Consider the following 22,733-nt stretch of genomic DNA (forward strand, 5'->3'; position numbering starts at 1 on the left):
GAATAATAAAAGGACTGCAATAATGAGGATAGTATTCCCTTTTTTTAAAAGTAAACATATATCAATAGGTTTTTTTATTCAGTGTTTGATTAGGGAATGAAATTGGTTGCTGTTTACATTCATATTGTGACACTGCTAGACAGTGGGCCCACCTGATTTCAAGACAGAAAAATCTTAAATGTAACCCTTGTTCTACTTGTTCCCAACAAAGTGTTGTTGGGTCAGTCATTTCTTTGCCTTTCAGGCCAAAAAAGCCTACTCTCATACGGCCTCAGAAAGTTAAAAGAATTTTTTTTAATTTTTTGAGATGAAAGTCACAAAGATGATATTGGTAAATCTTAATTAAATAATTAATTTATAGTTTTCAACATTCATTTTTATGAGATTTTGAGTTCCAAACTTTCCCAACTGTCATCCTCAAGATGCCAAGCAATCTGATATAAACTATTCATGCACAATCATATTAAATATGTTTCAACATCTATCGTATTCTGAAGAACCAGAACAAAAGAGAAAAAAAAAAACATGGGAAATGAAAAGCAACAAAAGAGAAAACAGTATGCTTTTATCTGCATTCAGACTCCATAGCTTCTTTCCCTCTTGATGTGGATAACATTTTCCATCATGAGTCTTTTGGAGATGTCTTAGATCCCTTCATTACTGAGAAGAGTTAAGTCTATCAAAGTTAGTCATCAAACAATGTTGCTGTTTACTGTGTACAATACTGTCCTAGTTCTGCTGCTTTCACTCTATATCAGCTCATGTAAATTTTTAAAGATTTTTTTTTTTTTGCAATCTGCCTGCTCATCATTTCTTGTGAAATAATATTATCCAACTACTTTAATATACCACAACCTGTTCAGTCATTCCCCAAATGATGGACATCCTCTCAATTTCAAGTCTTTGCCATTACAAAAAAAGCTGCTACAAATATAGTTGCACATGTGGGTGCTTTTCCCATTTTTATGATCTCTTTGGGATACAGTTCTAGTAGTGATATTTATGGGTCAAAGGGTATGCTCAGTTTTATAGTCCTTTGTAATGGTTCCAAAGTCTTCTACAGAATAGTTGGATTAATTCACAATTCCGCTAACAGTGAATCAATGTCTCAGTTTTCCCATCCTCTCCAACATTTATTAGTTTCCTGTTTTGTCATGTTAACCAATCTTATAGGTGTGATGTGTTACCAAAGAGAGATTTTAATTTGAATTTCTCCAATTAATTGTGATTTAAAACATTTTTTCATGTGACTATAGATAGCTTTAATTCCTTCATCTGAAAACTGCCTGTTTCTATCTTTTGACCGTTTATCCAATGGGGAATGACTTCTATTCTTACAAATTTGACTCCATTTCCTATATAATTTTGGAAATAGGAACTTCATCAGAGACACTGGTTGTAAAATTTATTTTCTAGCTTTCAACTTCCCTTCTAATCTTGATTGCAGTGGATTTCTTTGTGCAAACATTTGTAATGTAATCAAAATTGTCCACTTTTCATTTCATTAAGTTTTTTTTATTTTTTCTTCTATTCTCCATAGATCTGACAGGGAAACTTTTCCTTGCTCAACTAATTTGCTTATATTTTCAAGCTTTGTGTCTAAATTCTATATACATTTTGAATTTAACTTAGTATATTGTGTAAAATGTTGGTCTATGCCTAGTTTCTGTCATACTATTTTCTAGTTTTCCCAGCAGTTATTGTTAAATAGTGAGTTTTTTTCCTAGAAGCTGGAGTCTTTGGATTTATCAAAGAGTAGATTACTATAGTCATTGAGTACTATGTCTTGTGTACTTAACCTATTTGACTGATCTACCATTCTATTTCTTAGCTAGTACCAAATACCTTTGATGATTGCTGCTTTGTGAAACAGTTTTAGGTTTACTACAACTAGGCCATCTTTCTTTTCGTTTCATTTTATTAATCTCTTTGATATTTTGGACCTTTTGTTCTTCCGTATGAATTTTGCTATTAATTTTTTCTAACTCCATATAATATTTTTTTGGATGGTTTGATTGGTAAAGTTTTGAATAAGTCAATTAATTTAGGAGGAATTGTCATTTTTATTACATTAGCTCAGCCTACCCATGAGTATGTTATTTATCTAATTATTTAAATCTGACTTTATTTGTGGGGAAAATGTTTTGCAATTGTGTTCATATACTTCCCAGGTTTGTCTTGGCAGGTAGACCTCCAAATATTTTACAATATTCATGATAACTTTAAATGGAATTTCACTTTCTATCACTTGCTTCTGGGTGGTGTTAATAATATATAGAAATGCAAATGTTTCATGTGGGTTTATTTTACATCCTGTAACTTTGCTAAAGTTATTAATTTTTTCAAGTAGCTTTTTAATTAATTTTCTAGGATTTTATAAGTATAACTTCATATCATCACCAAAGAGTGGTAGCCTTATGTCTTTATTACCTATTCTAATTCTTTTAATTTCTTTTTTTTTCTTATCATGAAACTTTGTTTCTAGTGCCATATTGAAATCAGTGGTAATAATGGATATTCTTGTTTCACATTTGATCTTATTGGAAATGCTTCCAGCTTATCCCCATTACATATAATGCTTATTCATAGTTTTAGATAGATGCTCCTTATCGTTTCAAGAAAAAACTCCATTTATTCTTATGCTATCTAGTGGTTTTTAATAGGAATGCATGTTGGATTTTATCAAAAGATTTTTTTTCTGCATCTATTGAGATAATCATGGGATTTCTGTTAAATTTTATTATTAATATTGTCATTTATGCTGGTAGTTTTCTGAATATTAAACAGCATTGAATTGCTGGTATAAATCCTAGCTCATCATAGTTTATTATCTTCACAAAACTGCTGAAACATGTTAATATTTTGTTTAATTTTTTTGCATATGCATTCATTAGAGAAATTGAATTATTATTTTCTTTCTCTGTTTTGACTCTTCCTGGTTTAAGTATCAGCATCATATATGTATAACAAAAATAATTCAGAAGTACTCCATATCTTCTTTTGAAATAGTTTATATAGCATCAGAATCAATTGTTTTTTAAATGTTTGGAAGAATTCAGTTGCAAGTCCATCTGGCCTGGGAGATATTTTGTTAGGAAGTTCATTGATGAATTGTTCAATCTTTTTTTCTCTGAAATGTGGTTATTTAAGTATTCTATTTCCTCTTCCATTGATCTGTTAATTCATACATAATTTTTGTAAATATCCATCCATTTCACTTGGATTGCCACATATATTAATATTCATTTGGGCAAAATAAGTCCTAATTATTGTTTGAATTTTCTCTTCATTGATGGTGAGTTCACCTCATTAATTTTTGATACTGGCAATTTGATTTTCTCTTTTTAATGAAATGAACAAATTTATTATTTATTTTGTTGTATTTTTCATAAAACCAGTTTTTAGCTTCACTTATTAGTTTGATTATTTTCTTAATTTCAATCTTATTGAACTCTCTTTTGATTTTCAAAATTTCTTATTTGGTATTTTATTGGGAATTTTAATTTTGTTTTTTGTCTAATTTTTTTTTTAGTTGCATGCCCAATTTAGTGATCTCCTTTTCCTCTCTTTTTTTAGGGTAAGCATTATAGATAAATAAAACAATCCCTTACAAACTACCTTTGCTCCATTCCACAAGTTTTTGCATATTATCTCCTTATTGTAGTTCTCTTGGATGAAGTTATTGGTTGTATCTCTGATTTGTTGTGTGGTGCATTCATTCTTCATGATTAGTTTGTTTAGTTTACAACTAACTTTTAGTCTATTTTTCCATGATCCTTTATTACATATAATTTTTGTTATATCATGATGCATATACTACTTCGATCTTTCTGCATTGGCTTGTTAGCATTTTATGCCCTAATACATGGTCAGTGTTTGTGTTAGTACCATGTTCCACTGAGACAAAGGTATATTCCTTTCTATCACCATTCCATTTGTTTTCAAGAGATCTCCCTTATTTAACTTTTCCATAATTCTGTTCTCCTGCTTAGCTTCTTTATTGCTTATATTGTGGTGAAATTTACCTGACTCTGAGATGGGTAGGTTGAAGTCACCCACTAGTATAGTTCTGCTATTTCTTCATATACCTCTCTTAACTTCTCTAAGAATCTGGATGCTATATCACTTGATGCTCATATGTTTAGTAATATTTGCTTCACTTTCCTTGGCACCTTTTAGAAAGATGTGGTTTCCTTTGTTATCTATTTTAGTTAGGTCCATTTTTGCCTTTCCTTTGTCTGAGATCAAGACGGTTATCCCTTCTTTTTTTTTCACTTCAACTGAACATAAGATATTTTTCTCCAGGATTTTACCTTTACTCTCTGTGTATCTCTGTGCTTCAGATGTGTTTCTTGTAAGATCATGGTTTTTAATCCACTCTACTATCCATTTCTTTGTTAGGGGGAAAGACATCTCATTCACATTCACAATTATTATTACTAAATATGTCTTTCTCTCCATCCCGTTTTTCCCTCTGTTTATGCTTTTCTCTCTCCTTTCTCCCTTTATCTCCTAAACAGTGCTTTGCTTCTGACACCTACCTTCCTTCTATCAACCCTACTCCCTTCTCTTTCCACTTTCCTCTCTTATTTCCTATAGGGTAAGACAAACTTCTTTAACCAACTGGGTGTGTATGCTATTCCCTGTTGAGACAAATCCAATGAGAGTAAGGTTCAAACAATGCTTGTGTGCCTTCTTATTTTCCCTCTATTTTAATAGATCATTGTACCTCTTCATGTGATGCAATTTACCCTATTCTGTCTCCTTTCGTTTTTCACAGGAAAGTCCTTTTTTCACCTCTTAATTAATTAATTTTTATATCATCGCATCAAAGCCACATACATACTCTCTTTATGTAAACCCCTTCTAAATATTATAATAAATATAAGGTTTTCAAGAGTTGCAATTATCATTTTCACATGTAGGGTTAGAAATAGTTTACCCTTATTGATTAACATTTCTTTTCTTCCCCATTTACCTTTTCATACTTCTCTTGACTCTTATATTTGAAGATGAAATTTTTGGTTCAGTAGTATTTATTTTTTAATTATGAAAGTTTGGAAGTTCCCTATTTAATTGAATGTTCAACTTTTTCCCTGAAAGATAATGCTCCATATTGCTGGGTGGTTGATTTTTCCTTGCAATCCAAGCACCTTTGCCTCTCTGATTATCATATTTCAATCCCTTTAATGTAGAAACTGTTAGATACTGCAAAATCCTGACTGTTGTTTCCATGATATTTAAATTGTATCTTTTTGGTTCCTCGAAGCATTTTCTCCATGATCTTAAGATTCTGGAATTTGGTTTACAATAGTCCCTGGTATTTTCCTTTTGGGATGTGTTTCAGGAAATGATTGGTGGATTCTTTCAATGACTATTTTGCCTTTTAATTCCAGGGAATCTGGGCAGTTCTTCTTGATAATTTCTTGAAAAATGTTGTATAAACTCTTTTTTTTTTAAATGACAGCTTTCAGATAGACCAATAATTCTTATATTATCTCTCCTGGAACTATTTTTTCAGGTCATTTGGTTTTCCAATGAGGTATGTTGCATTTTCTTTTGTTTTTCCATTCTTTTCATTTTGTTAGACTGATTCTTGATTTCTCATAGAATCATTAGTTTCCACTTTCCCAATTCTAATTTTTAAGGATTTTGTTGTTGTTTGTTTGTTTGCTTTTGTACCTTCCTTTTCATTTGGCCAATTCTACTTTTAAGGAATTGTTTTCTTCAATAAATTTTTTCCCATTTTACCAATTCCACTTTTTAAGGAATTATTTTCTTCAGTCAATTTTTGTCCTTCCATTTTCAAGCTGTGGACTATCTCAGGCACCTCATTTTGTTTCCTGATTTTTCTTCTATGTCTCTTATTTTACTTCTAAAATCTTTCTTGAAACACTTACGAAAAGGCTTTTGGTATGTAGATCAATTCATACCCCCTTTACATTTTCAGATATAGGTATTTTGACAGCATTGTCTTCTTTTGAGTTTCTACTTTGTTCTTCCCTGTCCACATAGAAACATTCTGTGGTCATTGCCCATTTTTGCTTTTTACTCATGCTGTTTGTCTATTCCCTGGCATTTAAAATGGAACTCTCCTCCTGGAGCACATGAGGTAAGGTCCTAAGCTTCTTTTGTTGTTGAGCAGGTGTCTGATCACTGTTTGTCTCCTGGGGTCTCAGGTGTTTGCAACTGGATGCTGTAGCTGTCTGGCAGCTTCCTGGTGCTGAGTTGGGGTCCTAGTGATGGTGCCTGCATGTGCTGAGGCCAAATGGAGTTTTGTTAAATTTTCTTGAGGCTATGGTGAAAAACTTGGAGGTCTGGTTCCTGGAAAACACCTGCCTGTCTCGGGCTGCACTGAAGCAGGTGAACATCCATTGCTGGAGGAAGACTCTCAACCTCAAGCTGTGCCAGAACATGGGCATGTTTGTCTGAGTCCCTGCAATGGACTCTGATGAATCAGCACACAGTGGTTCTCTGAGATGAAATATGCTGGTTTCTCTGGTTGTGATAAGGCATACTTGGGGTCCTGGTTTTTGGCGTTTGTCTGTCCACCACCCTGAGGCTCAAGATCTTCCACTGGTTTGCTGAGTTGCAGATTGCTGCTGGCTTGCTGGCACACTTCCTGTACTGCAATGTGCTCCCTTTTACCTAAGGGAAATGGACTTTTCTTGCTAATCCATCAATCAGCAAGCAACTATTATGAGCCTAAGAACCATGTCAAGCACTGGGTATATCAACAAACAAATGAACCAGTTCATGCTTTCATGGAGCTTCTATTGTAATGAGGAACTATGTGAACACATACAAGGCACATACAAGGACTGTCAGTACTTGCAGATCCCAGCGTTCTTAGTGGGAGTTATCTTTATAAGACACTAGAGCTATTACTCAACTCAGTGATAAAATTCAATGCAGCCAAGCAATTATTGTGGCAACACTTCCCTTCCACTAAAAAAATATTTCTCAGATAATTTTCTGAAGTTTCAGCCAGATTTGTTTCTATTACTGTAGGGAGTAGAGTTAGGTGGGGAAATTTTCCTTCTACATCTATTTAATATTATATATATTTTTGAAAAGCTCTGAATACAAATGAACATTAGCAAAAGTAGTAAATTCCTGCTATAATATGTTATATACATATATGTATTTGTACGTGTATTTATAGGTGTGTATATGTGTATGTATAAACACATTTCCCCATACAACCATATGTATGTATATATACCCTTACAAACCTATATGTATATTCTTGTGTGTATATGTGTGTGTGTGTATATACACATATGTGCGTGTAAAGAGAGAAGATATATGTGTGTGCATGTGTGTGTGTATGCAAAGAAAGAGAAATAAAAAGAGCAAGAGAGAGAGAGAATTTAGCTTATCATATTTATAATTTGCCACAATTATCCAGAAAATAACTTCATGATAAGAACACAAACTCTTTTGGTGATAAAGACAACCATTTGTATAAAGAATACGTTTTCTCCATTCTTTTTCTTAAATGCAAAATCAGAAGGAACTGAGAAAATGCTTATTAGTCCAAACTGCACAATAAATTTTCTGCATGTAGGTATTTGCATCAAAGTGAACTTTAAATGTGGAAAAATTACTTTGAAACTGTTAGTGATAAAATATATAAAAATTATACATCATGGTTCATGTGCATTCTCTCACCTGCCAGGAAACAAACAAACAAACACGCAGAGAGGATGACAAAAAGGATGTTCCAAATCTAAAATGGATATAGAGGACTATATTCATTGGCTTGTTTCATGATGCTTCCAACAATATTTTAATGTATATATAGTTGAATATGATCCTTTACAATGTTTGTTACAGAACCCCACAGTATTGCTTTTCTTTTATATGACCTATGTATCAATTGTTGCATACAATATCTGTGACCTGTGACAAGTTTTGTCATCAGTTATGATGACACTTCCCTCCCCTTCCCCCCCTCCCCTCCCCTCTTCTCTCCCCTGGAAGTTTGTGTATTTTAATTGATATGTTTGACCAATAAAAATGTTTGGCCAATATAAATATCTCATACCAAATGCCCCACACCTTTTTCACGGACCAACACAACTCCTGACATCCCCAGCAATGTAAGATGAAGCATGAAGATGTTGACATGATATCAATCTCATCCCATCGCATCAGCACACAATCCATCAGACAAATAGATTATGGGGTTAGAGGTAAGGTTTTTATTAATTTTCCATTTCTACATCAGGGAACTTGCAAAAATGATCTGATACCTGGTATAACTCAGAGCTAAACTGCAAAATATATACCAAAACATATATGCCTTTATTGCTCTAACAAAAATAATAATGGAAAAATGTCTTTATAATATTTAAAACAGAAATACAACACAGAATTGAAGAGAAATAAATGTTATCATCCTTTAGTAAAAGCCAAGTTCCTGTTCAATTTTCCCAGTGTAAAGTAGGCCATTGAAGCATTTTCTGTATTATTATGACAAAATAGTATTTCATTTCAGTTATCTAAATGATGAACTAAATTTTCCACATCATGTTCTTTTTTAATAGACATGTATTCAGTAGTTTAAAAGGATAGATGTTTCTCAAGTTCAGTTGTATATATGTATATGTTAAAATATGACATAAGTGCAATATGAAATGTAAAAGTTTCAGATTTTTCAGGAGAAGACAACCTGTTATATGCCAGATATTAGGGATGAACTCAGTGAATGTGGTCAGGACTCTTGCCAATCTATAGAATTTTGAAATCCATCACCACCAAATAAAAAACGGAAAGGAAGAGAGAGGAAGGGAGATATATATAGGTTTCATCTTAAATTACCAGGCAATCTACATAGCCCAAACTGATCAATTCAGTTCAATTTTCTAAGCATTTATAAAGGGACTATTACGCAGAAGTGTGCTGGAGTCAGTACATAGCAGCTACTGAGAGTCTATGGTGAATTTTTCAGTGAGAGCATTTGGGTGTCAAAAAATCAGTAAATGAGAATGCAGGGTTTGAGTTCTTATTTTGTTTCTTGACATTGTAGACTTGATGGAGAAAAACTTAAAAATGCAGTTTAAAATTTAAAATGTTACATGAGTAGATAGATGTATGTATATATGCATGCATGTATTTATAGACAAATATATGTATATGTGTATAAGCATTTACATGCATCCATCCTTGTTTATTCATTCATATTTATCTAACAACCAACTGTTGAACATTTATCAGCACAGTACTATTACAAGGCATAAACATATACGTTTCCCATTGCATATAGAAAAAGCAAAAAAAATTGAAACAGTATGTTCTTTCATGTAATTTATATTTTCAAAATGTTGGTAGCCATCTTCTTCACTTAAACTAGGTTCCGCTTTAGGAAAATAAAGGGATAAGTTCCAACAATTTTCCAGAAAATGCAGTCTTCTATCTTTAAAAGCAGAGTCTAAATGTTTTTCTTCAAGTAATTAATGTAAACTGTTTTCTTAGTTATTTCACTGAGTTCTTCTTTACTCAGTTATTAAGTGAAAGAAAATATTCCCTTTATCTTGATACATTGTCAGACTCACTGATCTCAACCTTATATATTTTCTGTGATCTGCACATTTCTTGATGATATTTTCCTTTTTATGTTATTAGTATACACACACACACAACCATTTAGAAATCAAAGACAATACATTTAGGTACACATAAGTCTCTAAATTTATGTCATTGTATACTATCTCTATATTTATCTATCATCTTTCTAATCATCATATTATACCTGCATTTATAATAGCCTAATGATCTTGAACTAGGAAAGTCTGAAAAGTACCTAAAGTACATCTCAGGTATCATTATTTTCCCTATCACTAAAAGCTATTTTTTTTATTCTCACCCAGAAGAACTAAAGTAGCCTGCAGACCACGTGTTTCCAGAAAAAATAACAATTTAATTATTTCTTGAACATGAAAACCATCACTGACTACACTAAGGAAATTAAAAACAGTAATAACAGGGGGAAAAGTGAGCTTGATTCAAAGAATAAAGTGGACATAAAAATACAAAGGAAACAAAATCTAAACACAGCTGAGAAAAAGGTGTTTTGTTTGTTTGCTTTGCTTTATAAATTGAGAATGAAGAAATTGTGATAGTGTAGCTATGATATAATGAACTTCTAGGAAACCTCAGGTTTCAATTGATTCCATAATCATTTGACAATCCTTGAGAAATCCTCAGAATTCTTATGTATTGATGGACATGACTCAACTTCCAATGTTTGAAAAAAAAAAACCTTCTTTATTGCTTTTGTCTCTTTGTTTGACCATTAAAGTCCTTCTCTGGTTCTGTATTTTGGAATGACTATGACACTGAATTAGTTTAAAGCCATACGAGTAGCCTGTAGGCTTTGGGAGGTTCTATCAGCTGGAAAGTCTCTGCACACAAACAAGGCTATTTTATCGTACTATTTGGACCCATTTTATCAAGGCCTCACCCATGGAAACCCATGAGGGCATTCTAGTCTCTATTGTTGGAAGGAATACTTACAGTGATAAAATCACTGATCTTTTAAAGTCTACACTTTGTAGGATTGCTACACATATGAAAACATGAATTCAATAAGGTATAGTGCTTTGAATGTAGCATGAAAATGTAGCATGAAAACTACACTGCATAGTCTGACTCATATGTTAGTTAGTATGTGACTTAGCTCAACCAATCTGAAAAGCAATTTGGAATTATCTTAAAAATGTCACTTTCATGTTCTTATTTTTTGACCCAGAGATTTCACTGCTGGATATCTATTGAATGAGGAATAGATAAATAATCTGTAGTAGAATGTAATGATACTTTAAAATATTTTTTAAATCCAACAAGAATAGAGATTAAAAAATATGATGTGATGCAAAACAAGCAAAAGTATGACGGGGAAAAAGATGCAAAATGACTGCAGCAATAATATTAGTGGTAAAAACCAATAAAATGAAATTTATTAGTGTATAATTATAATAACCATACTTGACTTTTGACAAGAGTTAAGTAAGTGGAAACTATGAAAGAAAAGAAGGAGGAAAAGTGAGGAGAAAAGAAAATGGAAGAACACTGAGAGGAAGATAATAAAAGGAAAAAGAGAAGAGCATAATGGATAAGAGACAGTGGAAGAAAAATAACATTAGCAATAATCAATGACCTCTGAAACAGCTATGAAAGTATTGTTGCAAAAGACACATAATAATACAAGACACACAATTGCTAAACGTCAGGGTCTTGGTATAATTGCAAAAAGGATTCAATCCTACTTTTTCTTAAGCCTTCCTTTTTTTTAATTTTTATTTTTCATTTTTTAACACAGTTTATAACAGATAAAACAATTCAAACTTTTGGTCAGGTGATACCTTTTTTGAAGCGTTTACAATATGGACCACAAAAGAATTTTTTTTAAAACATTAACCAGGGAGCCAAGATGGCGGAGTGAAAGCAACGACTCACCTAAGCTCCTGGAAAAACTCCTTTGGATATTTCTGGGGGGAGAGTCTGACCAGACTTTGGAGGTGTAGAATCCAGTGGGAGACGGACTTTGACAGATTCGGAGCCCAGGCTGGACTGGAAGGTCCACGGGAGGGATCTGTTCCGCGGGGGTAAGAGCCCGGCGCACAGCGCAGCGCGGTGGGCGCGGCAGGGCGGAGGCGACCCGAGGGGCCCGAGAGTGGCGGGCGAGACCAGCGGAGCAGGAGATAAGCCAGGCCGAGCCAATGATATCAGCGCAACAGCCTTTGAAATCTTCAGCCTAAAGACGGGACTTCAGTGGGTCACTACTTGAACATCCAGAAGCTGGGATGCCGGAGTGATCAGTAAGTGCTCTCCCCTCCCCCCCGATGACCGTGAGGGAACCATAAAATTCTTCCCCAGATTGATCCTGGATCAGTGGGAGCAGCAGAAAGGGGCGAGTGGTCTCGTAACACCAGAGGCTGGAGAGGTGGCAAAGGGGGATTCTTCCTACCGTGGTGGAGGCTATCTGGAGGGACAGACGACCCAGGGCAGAGAAAAATTCGCACTGAGACCCAAGCAAGCCGCAGCCCGGGAGACGAGCCCCAGGAGGGGCGGGAACACGCATTAGCCTCTAGGCGTGCCCCAGCCCTCCAGGGGAAAAGGGAAGACAATAGGGAAGCTGGGATCACCATCCCCCGGACCCTGCCTTTGCCTCAGGCCAGCTGAGGAGATATCCTGATTCCAGACCACACCTCCCACACACCTATCAAGCTAAACCCAGGGTGGATCTGGGAAACAACAACAACAAAAAAAAGCCTGCTTTTAGCCTAGACAAACATCAACTCAACTTAAAAGATCTGTATCTTCTGACTGAAAGAACCAAAAGCTACAACACTCAGCCAACATCATGAATCGGAAAAAGCAGACGAAAAGTGAAAAAACCATAGAATCTTTCTATGGGGATAAGGACCAAAACACAAACACCAAAGAGGTCAGAGCTGAGACTGTACTTCCATCTGAAACCTCAGATGGGACTATGAATTTCTCGCAAGCACAACTAGATTACCTGGAACGTCTGAAGAAGGATATAAAAGAAAAACTGGCCAATGATTTTAAAACCATAAAAAAAGAATTCACTGATGAGAACATCAATCTGAAAAAGAAAATTGAAGAAATGGAAAAGGAAGTTCAAAAATTAACTGGAGAGAATAATTCCCTAAAAGGAAGAGTTAATCAAACGGAAAAGGAAACTCAAAACCTAATAGGGAAAATTGATCAGATGGAAAAGGAAACCCAAAACCTAACTGGGAAAATTGGTCGAATGGAAAAAGAAGTACAAAAATTAAATGGAGAAAATAGCTCCTTAAAGGGAAAAATTGGCCAGATGGAAAAGGAGATGCGAAAGCTAACTGAAGAAAACAATACGATCAAGATTAGAATTGGGCAAGTAGAAACTAATGACTCAATGAGGCAACAAGAGTCAGTCAAACAAAATCTAAAGAATGAAAAGATGGAAGAAAATCTAAAATATTTAATTGGAAAAACAACTGACCTGGAAAATAGATCCAGGAGAGAAAATCTAAGAATTATTGGCCTGCCAGAAACCCATGATGAAGAAAAGAGTCTGGACAATATCTTCCAGGAAATCATCAAGGAAAACTGCCCAGAAGTACTAGACTCAGAGGGCAAAATAGTCATCGAAAGAATCCACCGTTCCCCACCGGAAAGGGATCCCAAACTCAAAACCCCAAGAAATATAGTTGCCAAATTCCAGAGCTATCAAGTGAAGGAGAAAATACTACAAGCAGCCAGAAAGAAACAATTTAAATATCAAGGTCACACAGTCAGGATCACACAGGACCTTGCAGCTTCTACATTAAAAGATCGAAAGAATTGGAACCCAATATTCCGTAAGGCAAAGGAGTTGGGACTCCAACCGAGGATCAACTACCCAGCAAAGTTCAGCATAACATTTCAGGCAAGGAGAAAGTCATTCAACGAAATAAGGGATTTCCAGAGCTTCCTGACCAAAACACCAGAACTCAATAGACAATTTGATCTTCAAATGCAGGTCTCCAGAGAATCATAAAAAGGTAAACAGAGGGGAAAAAACAAAAACAAAAACTTGCAACTCAATTAGGGCAATCTGTTTACCTCCCTGTAAGGGAAGATGCTACCTGTTAATCTTGAGAACTGTGCAGCTATTATGATAAAAGGGATATATGTAGAGGGAACGGGCATAAAGTAAATGATGTCATGGCAAAAATATAATTTAAGTATGAGAAGGGAATGTAATAGGAGGTGTGGAAAGGGGGAAGCAGAAAATGGCAAATTATATCACAGGAAGAAGTACAAAACCATAGTAGAGGGAAGGAGGGGAGGGAGATGAGCATTGTTTGAGAGGTACTCTCATCTGATTTGTTCAAAGGAGGGAACAATAACCTTAAGCAGATAAGCGTAACTAGCTCTATAGGTAGTAGGAGGGGAAGGGGGAAGAAAGGGGAGGGTGGCTAAAAGGGAGGAAAGAAGCAATAAGAGTAAAGGGGACTAAAAGGGAGGGGGGCTAAAAGAAGGAGGGGAAGTATGCAGGAGGAGGGGGAGAAAAGTGAATACTATTGAGGAGGGGAAGGGAGACGGGAGAGTTAAAAGCACAAATGGTAGGAAAGAGGGTGGAGGGAAATACACAGATTGTAATCATAACTGTGAATGTGAATGGGATGAACTCTCCCATAAAACGGAGACGGATAGCAGAATGGATTAAAAGCCATAATCCAACAATATGCTGCTTACAAGAAACACATTTGAAACGGGGGGATACACATAGGATAAAGGTCAAAGGATGGAGCAGAATATATTGTGCTTCAGCTCATGTAAGAAAGGCAGGAGTAGCAATCCTAATCTCAGACAAAGCAAAAGCAGAAATAGATCTAATCAAAAGGGATAAGGATGGAAACTATATCCTACTAAAAGGCACCATAGACAATGAAGCAATATCATTACTAAACATGTATGCTCCAAGTGGTATAGCATCCAGATTCTTAGAGGAGAGGTTGGGGGAGTTGAAGGAAGAAATTGATAGCAAAACTATACTAGTGGGGGACCTCAACCTCCCCCTCTCTGAACTAGATAAATCCAACCTTAAAATAAACAAGAAAGAGGTTAAGGAGGTAAATAAAACTCTGGATAAGGTAGATATGATAGATCTTTGGAGAAAATTAAATGGGAATAGAAAGGAATATACCTTTTTCTCAGCTGTACATGGAACATTTACAAAAATTGACCATGTACTAGGACATAAAAATCTCACAATCCAGTGCAGAAAGGTAGAGATAATCAATGCATCCTTTTCAGATCATAATGCATTAAAAATTACATGTAATAAAAGGCCATGGAAAGAGAAACCAAAAATCAATTGGAAACTAAATAATCTAATTCTAAAGAAGGATTGGGTTAAAGAAGAAATCATAGAAACAATCAACAACTTCATTCAAGAGAATGACAATAGTGAGACAACATACCAAAACTTATGGGACACTGCAAAAGCAGTTATTAGGGGAAGTTTTATATCTCTGAATGCTTACATAAATAAAATAGAGAAAGAGGAGATCAATGACTTAGGCTTGCAGTTGAAAAAGCTAGAAAAAGAACAAATTGAAAATCCCCAAGTAAATACCAAATTAGAAATACTGAAAACCAAAGGAGAGATTAATAAAATTGAAATAAAGAAAACTATTGAATTAATAAATAAAACCAATAGTTGGTTTTATGAAAAAACTAATAAAATTGATAAACCTTTGGTTAATCTGATCAAAAAAAAGAAAGAAGAAAACCAAATTACTAACATTAAAAATGAAAGGGGTGAACTCACCTCCAATGAGGAGGAAATTAAAACAATAATTAGAAACTACTTTGCCCAACTTTATGCCCACAAATTCGATAATCTAAACGAGATGGATGAATATTTTAAAAAATACAAATTGCCCAGATTAACAGAAGAGGAAGTTGAATACTTAAACAACCCCATCTCAGAAAAAGAAATTGAACAAGCCATCAATGAACTCCCTAGGAAAAAATCTCCAGGGCCAGATGGATTCACAAGTGAATTCTATCAAACATTTAAAGAACAGTTAATTCCAATACTACATACACTATTCTTGAAAATTGGGGAAGAAGGAGTCCTCCCAAATTCTTTCTATGATACAAATATGGTTTTGATACCCAAACCAGGAAGAGACAAAACAGAGAAAGAAAATTATAGACCAATTTCCCTAATGAATATAGATGCAAAAATTTTAAATAAGATTTTAGCAAAACGAATACAGCATCTAATCACGAGATTAATACATTATGATCAGGTAGGATTCATACCAGGACTACAGGGCTGGTTCAATATTAGGAAAACTATTAGCATTATCGACCACATCAACAACAAAGCTAACAAAAACCACATGATTATCTCAATAGATGCAGAAAAAGCTTTTGACAAAATACAACATCCATTCCTACTAAAAACATTGGAGAACGTAGGAATAAAGGGAACTTTCCATAAAATAATAAGCAGTATCTATCTAAAACCTTCAGCAAGCATTATATGCAATGGGGATAAGCTAGATGCATTCCCAATAAGATCAGGGGTGAAACAAGGTTGTCCATTATCACCACTGTTATTCAATATGGTACTAGAAATGTTAGCTGTAGCAATTAGACAAGATAAAGATATTCAAGGAATTAGAATAGCCAAAGAAGAAACTAAGTTATCACTCTTTGCAGATGATATGATGATTTACCTAGAGAATCCCAGAGATTCAAGCAAAAAATTACTTGAATTAATAAACAACTTTGGCAAAGTTGCAGGGTACAGAATAAACCCACACAAATCCTCTGCATTCCTATATATTAGCAACAAAGTTCAACAGCAAGAGATAGAAAGAGAAATCCCATTTAAAGTTTGGGTAGACAGTGTAAAATACTTAGGAGTCTACCTGCCAAAAAAAAACCCAGGGACTATATGAACACAATTACAAGACACTTTTTGCACAAATAAAGTCAGATTTAAGTAAGTGGAAAAACATTAGTTGCTCATGGGTAGGCCGTGCTAATATAATAAAAATGACAATTCTACCCAAATTAATATACTTATTTAGTGCCATACCAATTAAACTATCAGACAATTACTTTCTAGAGCTGGATAAAATAATATCAAAATTCATTTGGAAAAACAAAAGGTCCAGAATATCAAAGGGACTAATGAAAAGAAATGCTTGGGAAGGTGGCCTAGCGCTACCAGACCTTAAACTGTACTATAAAGCAGCAATTATCAAAACTACTTGGTATTGGCTAAGAAACAGAGAGGTAGACAAGTGGAATAGACTTGGCACTCAAGATGCAGTAGGCAAGGAATATAGCAACCTTCTGTTTGATAAACCCAAGGACCCCAGCTTCTGGGATAAGAACTCATTGTTTGACAAAAATTGCTGGGAAAACTGGATAACAGTGTGGCGGAAATTAGGCATAGACCCATACCTGACACCGTACACAAGAATAAAGTCCAAATGGGTACATGATTTAGGTATAAAGATTGATACCATGAATAAACTGGAGAAGCAAGGAATAGTGTATTTATCAGATCTATGGAGAAGGGAAGAATTCTTTACTAAAGAAGAGATAGAATGCATTATGAAATGCAAAATGGATAACTTTGAGTACATTAAACTGAGAAGTTTTTGCACAACCAAACCCAATGCAACCAAAATCCGGAGGGATGTAGTAAATTGGGAAAAAATTTTTACAGCTAAGCTCGGGGATAAAGGCCTCATTTCTAGAATATATAGAGAACTGACTCATATGTATAATCATACAAGTCATTCCCCAATTGATAAATGGTCAAAGGATATGAACAGGCAATTTTCAGAGGAAGAAATTAAAGCTATCTATAATCATATGAAAAAATGCTCTAAATCACTATTGGTTAGAGAGATGCAAATCAAAACAACTCTGAGGTACCACATCACACCTATAAGATTGGCAAACATGACAGAACAAGAAAATGATAAATGCTGGAGAGGATGTGGGAGAGTTGGAACACTAATTCATTGTTGGTGGAGCTGTGAGCGCATCCAACCATTCTGGAGAGCAATTTGGAACTATGCCCAAAGGGCTACAAAAATGTGCATACCCTTTGACCCAGCAATATCGCTACTAGGACTATATCCCCAAGAGATCATAAAAATGGGAAAGGGTCCCACATGTACAAAAATATTTATAGCAGCACTCTATGTAGTTGCCAAAAACTGGAAGTCAAGGGGATGTCCATCAATTTTGGAATGGCTGAATAAATTATGGTATATGAATGTAATGGAGTACTATTGTGCCATAAGAAATGATGAACAAGAAGACTTCAGAGAGGCCTGGAAGGACTTATATGACCTGATGCTGAGTGAAAGGAGCAGAACCAGGAGAACTTTATGCACAGCAACAACCACAGTGTGTGAGAGTTTTTTCTGGTAGACTTAGATTTTTGTAATAACACAAGAACTTCTGAAAAAAAAAAAAAATCCCAATGGTGGACCTCAAGGCAAAAAGCCTTCCACACTCAGAGAGAGAAATATGGAAGTCACTCACATAATGTAGCAGATCATGTTTGTGTATGTATATCTGTTTGTGTATCATGTTCTGATTTGTTATATGGATTCTTTCATTTATCTTAGTCTGACTACACAGCATGACGATAGTGAAAATATACTCAATAGGAAAGTTTATGTAGAATCTATACAGAATTGTATGCAGTCGTGGGGAGGGAGGGAGGTAGTGGGGGGTGGGTGGGGAGGGATAAAATCGCAATTGTATGGCAGTGATTGTTAAACATTAAAAAAAATAAAAAAATTAATAAAAAAAAAATAAAAAAATAAAAAAAAAATAAAAATAAATAAAAAAAAAATAAAAACATAAAGAGAGAAAAAAAAAAAAAAAAACATTAACCAACTGAGACACAAATAACATTTGAGTTGCTAACTTCACAAGCTCTTGACCTAATTGTCTCCACAGTATTACTAAGTATTAAAGGACCCTAACTTATTTTTGTTGGTCAAAAGTCTTCTGTCTAATAGCTTAATTTTAGACGTAACCTCGGATGTTCCACTACTAAAAATCTATAATTGAATAGATCTGGTATTAAGCTTACAAACCGTTTGACTATAGGAAATTGCCACCAAGAGAAGGGACATTGCAGGGATACAATATCTCTCCAGTTTCATGTCCGTTCCAGCCAGGATTCGATTATCAACTTGCATTCAGTCAGGCGTAAGGTCTGCCAGGTGTCAGCAGGGAAATTGAGTAAGGAGAATCCTGCCTCAGCCCCTGCTGAGCAGTCGCTCTCCCACCCTTCCCATGAGATCACCTTTTGCAGTTGATACCAGCATCTTACCAGCTTATTGACATCATGGGTTGGAGGCTCAGATCGCCTTTCTTGCTACCCATGCCTGGAGTTAGACTCAGAAGAACAGTCACTTAATAGTCCCATAGCATCTAAAAAATGGCAAGTTCCAATAACCAGGTTTCAAACATGATTATAATTTCACTTTGGCTAAGGAACATCTTTCGTGGCAAATCTTAAGTGTCTTACATGCCTTTCTATACATGTTCTAGTTCCTGATTAAATAGCAATCATAAAATCAAATTTACCATTAAAACCTTAACTTTTCCATCAATGCCAAATTTTACCCGAGGGTACCTTCCTCTAGGAAATTTAGACTGAAATTCTTTTCCCCAAACTAAAGATGTCATCGACTTATTCTCAGTAATTAATTCAGTCAATTGTTTTAATATTAATTTCCTTTACCTCACTTTGTAACATGTCCAATTTTTCTCCCCAACACTCCCCTCCCCCCGCTTCCTAATACCTTGCTTTCTGATTACTCCTTCCCTCATTGTACCCTCCCTTCTATCACAAACCCACCCTTCCCTTATCCCCATCTTCTCTCTTTTCTGATAGGGCAAGATAAATTTCTATACCCCATTTCCTGTAGTTCTTGTTTCCCGATTATATGCAATAAAAATTCTCAACATTCGTTTCTACTACTTTGAATTTCAACTTCTCTCCGTCCCTCCCAAGCCCCACCGATAAGGGATGCAATTCAATACATACTAAATATATGCTCTTTTGCAAAAGACTTCCATAATAATCATGTGGTGTAGTACTAATTATATTACCCTCTGTCCTCTATTTCCCCTTATATTTTTCCCCTACAACTGACCTTGTCCCTTCTCGAAAGTGTTTATTTCTAGTGACTCCTTTCTCCATTTACCCTCCCTTCTAACTATCCCTTCACCCCACTTGTCGTCTCTTCTCCTCCTTTCCTGTGGTGTGATATAAATTTTCATATCAAATTTAGTGAGCATGTTATTCCTTCCTTCAGCCACATGTGGAGAGAGTAGCTTTACCTTTCCTCCCTCTCCCCTTCTCCTTTATCTCCTCCTTTGAATAAGACTTTACTTATCTCTTTTATGAGTTATAGGCTGCCCCATTCCATTTCTCCCTTTCTCTTCCCAGAATTTTCCTCCTTCACCCCTTAATTTTTTATTCTATTTTATTTTTTGTATGGATATCATCTCTTCTGATATATCACACCCTGTACTCTCTGTCTATCCATGTGTATGTGTGTGTGTGTGTATGTACAATCTCTCTATCTACACAAATATTGAGAAAAGGTTCAAGACTTAAAAATATTTTCTTTCCATGTAATAATGTAAACAGTTCAGCTTTAGAGAGTCTTTTATGATTTTTTTTTTTCCTGTTTATCTTTACATGGTTCTTTTGATTCTTGTCTTCAGAAGTCAAATTTTTCTGTACAGATCTGGTCTTTTCCTCAAAGTGAGTGATTGAAAGTCGTGTATATCATTGAATGACCATTTTTTCCCTTGAAGTATTATACTAAGATTTGCTGGGTAGGTGATTCTTGTTTTCAATCCCAGTTCCTTTGACCTTGGAAATATCTCATTCCAAGCCCTTTGATCCCTTAACGTTGAAGCTGCCAGATCCAATGTTATCCTGATTGTGTTTCCACAATACTCAAAATGTTTCTTTCCAGCTGCTTGCAGCATTTTCTCCTTGATCTGGGAACTCCGAAATTTGGCCACCATATTCCTAAGAGTTCTCTGTTCGGGTCTTTTTCAGGAGGTGATTGGTGAATTCTTTCATTATTTATTTGCCCTCTGATTCTAGAACATCAGGGCAGTTTTCCTTGATAATTTTATGGAAGATAATGTCTAAGTTCTTTTTCTGATCATGACTTTCAGGCAGTCCTATAATTTTTAAATTATTTCTGCTGGATGTATTTTCCATGTCAGTTGTTTTTCCAATGAGATGTTTCACATTATCTTCCATTTTTTCAAATGTGTGATTTTGTTTACTAACTGCTTGGTTTAACTCAAAGTCATTAGTTTCCCTGAACTCAGTTCTCTCTTTCAATGAATCATTTTGTTCAGTGATCTTTTGAACCTTCTGCTCCATTTGGCTAATTCTGCTTTTTAAAACCTCCTTCTCATCATTGGCCTTTTGGACCTCTTTTTCCAACCGAGTTAGCCTTCTTTTTAAAGATGTTATTTTCCTTGGCATTTTTTTGGTTCTCCTTTAGTAAGCTACTATCTTGTTTTTTTAAGGTCTTCTATTGCCTGAGTCCTGTTCCCTTTGGAGGCAGAGGCCTTGACTTGCTCTGACAGTATGCCTTGTTCTTCCTCACCCGAAAGGATTGGAGGAGACACCTGTTCCCCAAGAAAGTAACCTTCTATGGTCTTATTTTTCTTCCCCTTTTGGGGCATTTTCCCAGCCAGTTACTTGACTTCTGAGTTTCCTCTCCACACCCACCTTGCCTCCAGTTCTGCCAAGCCAGTACTTGGGGGCTGAGATTCAAATGAGCTGCTCCAAAGCCTCAGGGACTTTCAGTGGGGTCAGGTTGCTATTCAGTGTCAGATTAAGATTAGCTACTCAGGTGGAGGCAGGACCTTCACACAGGGTTCAGTTCCCTCAGGGGCTTTCTGATGAGACCTTCAAGAATGGATGAAGGATACTGCCTGATTTGGGAGGCCTTGTCCACTGCTGCCTCTCCTGATGCCACTTGAGGAGGCCTGAGTTATGGGGACACCCCGCTCCCCTCTAGATTAGTCAAAAAGACGTTCTCATTGACTTTTGGTGCCTGTGGGTTGAGCAATATGTGCTGCTGCTGGAGATTCTGTACCTGAAGCCTGCTTGAATCTGCTCCTTTCAGTCTCCAGTGGCTAAGGCAGGGTTGTGCTCTGCTCTGCATCTGGTGAGCGACTGACCTTTCCCATTGGTCTTTCAGGTGTCTCTGGGACAGAAATCTCTGCTCTGTTGTTCTGTGGCTTCTGCTGCTCTAGAATTTGTTGAGAGTTCTTCTTTACAGGTATTTTATGGGCTGGGGGGTAAGAACTAAGTGTATGTGCGTCTTACTACTCCACCATCTTGGCTCCTCCTTATGCCTTCCTTTTGAACCTTAGAATAATCCTTCTCTCCTGGAATATGGAGATTCTGAGGAAATCTGTGCTAACTTCTGGTTGTTTAAATAAGTCAATTTACAGGAGACTTGCCACCGCCTCAGGGGTGTCATCCTCCTAAATTCCCACTACCTTCTTTGTTCCTCTTCCAAGGTTAAAACATGCAGTGCCTCTATTCAAGTATATAGGGATGTGAGGAAAAGGAATTTGATGATTTTATGCAAGAATTCCCCAATCTACTGTGACAGGATGAAAGTTTTCATCCTTCCCTCATTTGCATATTTTCATTTTAAAAGAGGAAAATAAAACCTGCAAAAGATTATGTCATTGGTGTAATGTCATAATCATGTGGACCTTAAAGTCTTAAAAACGTTTATCTCATGACAATAATCCTGTCAAGTAGGAAGCAAAAACATTATTAAGTCCATCTTATAAGTAAGAAACCTGAGGTTTCATTAAGTTATTTAAGTGTAGTAATATATGAATTAATAATTTTTAATAATTAGGGAAGGGAATAATCTAGATTTTAAATCAGGTCATCTTTCTCTACCTGTAATGCTCTTTCTGTTATATAAACTGAAACATACATGAAATATATTTTGGCAGGCAGTAGTAGAGTTTATCCAACCTGCTACCTTATTCCAGATCACAGCCCACCAGGATTCATTCCCAACCATGATTCATTTGTCACAAAATCAAAACAGATAGTTTAAGTGTTTTGATGTTTTAATTGAATTTTACAAGATTGGTAACTCCTGTTT

This window comes from Notamacropus eugenii, chromosome 2 (genome assembly GCF_028372415.1).
Source record: "Notamacropus eugenii isolate mMacEug1 chromosome 2, mMacEug1.pri_v2, whole genome shotgun sequence".
Classification (NCBI taxonomy): Eukaryota; Metazoa; Chordata; class Mammalia; order Diprotodontia; family Macropodidae; genus Notamacropus; species Notamacropus eugenii.